Source organism: Tachyglossus aculeatus, chromosome 2, assembly GCF_015852505.1.
Source record: "Tachyglossus aculeatus isolate mTacAcu1 chromosome 2, mTacAcu1.pri, whole genome shotgun sequence".
NCBI classification, from domain to species: Eukaryota; Metazoa; Chordata; class Mammalia; order Monotremata; family Tachyglossidae; genus Tachyglossus; species Tachyglossus aculeatus.
Window position 1 is genome coordinate 97,447,528 of NC_052067.1, and position 4,521 is coordinate 97,452,048.

The 4,521-nt window shown below is 45.0% G+C and overlaps 1 non-coding gene across 1 annotated transcript; it reads left to right on the top strand.

Moving 5' to 3' along the window:
* Positions 1-3,569: 3,569 nt before the first annotated feature.
* LOC119924723 lies at positions 3,570-3,707 on the top strand. Its single transcript, XR_005449419.1, has one exon. It is a non-coding gene; the product is annotated as a small nucleolar RNA SNORA7 (small nucleolar RNA).
* Positions 3,708-4,521: the final 814 nt, after the last annotated feature.

The following is a 4,521-nucleotide window of genomic DNA, read 5'->3' on the forward strand; positions in this document are numbered from 1 at the left end:
CAAGTGAAATTCCAGGAAGAGCTGGATCCAGAGATGAACTGCACCCAATCCAAAACTCCTTGTCAGATTAGGGAGTTCTCTGAAGCTCTGTGAAGAAGCTCTGAAAGGCAGTTTGTCTCCCCGAGCCTGCCCCAGGGGTTTCCTAATAGACCTGCTGTTAGAGCCTAACGCAGCTTCCGACTTTTTTCTATTTAAATTCAGTTCAGAGAGCTTTCTACATTATGGGTTTTTTTTTTCATTTTATTAGTCCCCCCAGCCCTCCAGACGGGGGAGGAAATAGACTCAGAAATTAACCGGTTGCTCCAGGCTGTTTCCAAAGACCCAGAGAGGGAGATGAGTTTCTGTTTCCAATCAATCGATTCTTAAGGAGTTTGGAGGCCAGAAAATTCAGGATGATTTCTGTCAGCCCTCAGAGCTTGGCCCTCTGACTCAAGGTAAGATCCTTGGGCCTGGGAGTCAGAGGACCTGGGTTCTAATCCCAGTTCTGACACTTCTGTGCTGTGTGATCTTGGGGAAGTCACTTCACTTCCCTGTGCCTCAGTTTCTTTATCTGCAAATGGGAATTCAAAACCTGTTCTCCCTCCTTCTTAGACTGTGAACCCCATGAGGGATGTTATTATCTTGTATCTATCCCGATGCTTAGTACATGCTTGGCACATAGTAAATGCTTTACAAATGCCACAGTTAACATTATTAGGAAACTGAGGCCCAGAGACTCCTCTCATGATCATACTCTATCAGTCTCGGCTACAGAATGGAGAGTCATAGCAGAGGCCAACCCATTCCGTTTCTAGCTTGGCCAGTGGCTAGCGAGCAGAAGGCAATCTGCTACAAGTCAAAACTCTCCTATGCTGGCAGCAGCAGCACAGGAGAGAGTCGAGGGTGGAGACTCAAGTTTACCAAGCGGAAGAAGGCAATGGTAAACCATTTCTGGATTTTTACCAAAAAAAAAACCTCTATGGGCACACTACCAGAATGATTGCAGATGGAGGTAGGGCTTTCTGGGAGAGATGCGTCCATGGAGTCGCTATGGGTCAGAAATGACTCAACAGCATAATACAAGACAAGAGGCCCAGAGAAGAGAAGTGACTTACCCAAGGTCACCTAGCAGGGAAGTGGCAGAGCCATGTTTAGAATCCAGATCCTCTGACTGTTGTACTTTCCCAAGCACACAGTAAGCACTAAATAAATACAATTGATTGATTTACTCACAGGCCTATGAGCACAGCAGATGCATGATTATTCTCCATTGCTAGTGTGGTTTAGTGGAAAGAGCACAGGCTTGGGAGTCAGAGGTCATGGGTTCTAATCCTGGCTCTGCTACTTGTCAGCTGTGTTATTTTGGACAAGTCACTTAGCTTCTCTGTGCCTCAGTTATCTCAGTTGTAAAATGGGGATAAAGACTGAGCCCAATTTGGGACGACCTGCTTACCCTGAATCTATCCCAGTGTTTACAACAGTGCTTGGCACATATTAAGCACTTAACAAATACCATGATTATTATTAGTGATTCCTGTCCTCCCCATCTCAGTGCTGTCCACAGGACACAAAGTCCATCTCTGGCAATGGCTCCTAAAGTACCAAGGGAATGAGGGGTTGCCTATCCTCCTGGTTTCCAAGCTCATGATTTTCATTACCATCACCAACATTTAATAAGTACTACTTTCCAGTCGCAAAGCACTCTATTCAGCACTGGGGTAAATACAAGAAGCTCAAATTAAGACATGGTCCCTCTATTCATGCGTATATGTGGACTGATATTTTAAACATTTTCAGTTCTTAACTTCAGGTATTCTAGACTTAAGATACAAGGTATCCACTTCCTTCAATTTCCTAAACCACAGAATCAACTAATTGGATCCCTCTCCTTAGGACGTCTAAATTTTCCTTATCATTCTAGCTCATATTCTGGATCCCCACAGCACATCCGCAGGCCCAAAATTACTCTTGTAAGGAATTCAGCCTTAATCAGTGACATTATAGAACCCCACGGGGCCATAAAGGAAGTGAACAGGCTGTACAGTGTATGTTTCCAAAAATATTACCGCTAAAATGGGATCACTAGGCACCCATACGTGGTAGCTCTTAGCACTCTACTTCTACTGCCCTGAAGAGAACACAAGCCATAAATAGTACAGCAGTGGTTTGAAACGTGGTTTGGAATGGGAGAGTGGTCTGGGCCTTCCTCTAGTTTAGTCTGAGTCTAACCCATCCAACCCGTCCTGTTTGGGAGCAAAGAGTTTCAGACCGGATGAGTTTTGGCTTTTCATTCATTGGATGCCTACATTGCTTTGATTCTGATAAAAACTGGTGGTGGCAATCCCAGTCCCTCAGTGTGGGTGATTCTGACTCCTTCACTATTACTTCATTCAGTCATTTAATTGTATTTATTGAACACTTACTATGTGCAGAGCACTGTATTAAACGCTTGGGTGAGTACAATAGAACAATAAATGATAATAATAATGGTACCTGTTAAGAGCTTACTATGTGCCAAGCACTGTTCTAAGTACTATTCATTCATTCGTTCGTATTTATTCATTCATTCAATCATATTTATTGAGCACTTACTGTGTGCAGAGCACTGTACTAAGCGCTTGGGAAGTACAAGTTGGCAACATATACATTATCTACTGGGTACATTCAATACTAGGCAACATTATCTACTAGGGTAGGTAATGACAACAATACTAACAATAATAATAATTATGGTATTTGTTAAGTGCTTACTATGTGCCAAGCACTGTTCTAAGTGTTAGGGGAGATTATAATAATAATAATTATTATTATTATTATGCTATTTGTTAAGCACTTACTATGTGCCAAGCACTGTTCTAAGTGCTAGGGGAGATTATAACAATGATTATGCTATTTGTTAAGCACTTACTATGTGCCAAGCACTGTTCTAAGTGCTAGGGGAGATTATAATAATGTTTATGCTATTTGTTAAGTGCTTACTATGTGCCAAGCACTGTTCTAAGTGATGGGGAAGATACCAGATAGGTTGTCCCACTTGGGCTCACAGCCTTAATCCCTATTTTCCAGATGAGGTAACTGAGGCTCACAGAAGTGAAGTGACTTGCCCAAAGTCACACAGCAGACAAACGGCAGAGCCAGGATTAGAACCCATGACCTTCTAACTCTCTGTCCTGTGCTCTGTCCACTACGCCATGCTGCAGTTACAAGGTAGTCAGGTAGGACGCAGTCCCTGTCCCACATAGGGCTCACACTCTTAATCCCCATTTTCCAGATGAGGTAACTGAGGCCCAGAAAACAGAAGTGACTCACCCAAGGTCACACAGCAGACATACAGCAGAGCTGGAATTAGAACCCATGACCTTCTGACTCTCAGGCCTGTGCTCTAGCCACTAAGCCACGCTGCTTCGTCCAAGACACATTCCCTGTCCACAGTGAGCTCTTCATTATCACGAGCAGGGTAGGGTTGTTGTAAGAAGGGCACGGCCCTAGACAAACGGTGGAGGGTGGCAGCGGGGAGGTCAATAATAGTAGAAGGTTTGATTCCTGTCCTCAAAGGGTTTACAATCGAATGGGAATAACTAGCAGCCGTAGTCCTCTCAGGATCACATCTGGAGGGTTTCCAGTACTCTACCAGTCTCGACTATGGGAGGAAGAGTCAGGCAGAGGCCTACCCATTCCATTCCTAGCTTGGGCAGTGGCTAGCGAGTGGAAGGCAATCTGCTTCAAGTCAAAACTCACCTGTGCTGGGCAGCAGTGGCATGGGAGAGAGTCAAGGGTGGAGACCCAAACTGACTGCACAGAGGAAGGCAATGGAAAGCCACTTTTGTATTTTGACCAAGAAAATCTACGGATACACTACCAGAACATTTGCAGATGGCGGTGGGGTGTTCTGGGAGAGATGTGTCCGTGGAGTCGCTATGCCCTGGAGATGACTAGACAGCGTAAGACAAGAAAAGCAGCCACAAGTTGAAGACTATTCTCTAGTTGAAAGAGAGTGAGAGTAGCTACAAGCAATACAGTGAACATTTTGATGTTGACTACAGCTCAGAGGGTGATGGTGGTGAAAGTCAACAAGAAGTCAGTGCCAGCTCTAAATCTTGTTGCCATATTGAAAGTTGTGACAGGCCGGTGGTTTGGGAAGGAATACCCGTCCCTTTCTCCCCTCCCCGTGGATATGTGGGAATGTGAGGCTATGCTATTTCTTCCCACCCGGAGCTTTGCTGAGAAGTTTGGAAGAGCAGGATGTGTGTCCATGGAGGTGATGTAAAATGAGTGTTCAATACTTGTTCTGCCACTGTCTTAGAGTTCGAACCCCATGCGGGAAGGAGACCAAGTCTAATCTGGGGTGCTTAGCACTTAGTAAGCGTTGTCCACCCTAGCATACTCCAGCAGAAGTGGCATTGACTGCATTTTCCCTAAAGGCTTAGCATAACCGACTCCACTGTATGCAGGGTATGTGAGGACTAGGCAGAAGAATCTGTAATCGGGGAGGGCTGACACTGATCAAAGCGGCTCCCTGGCTGAGACGACCCCATCCTGTGT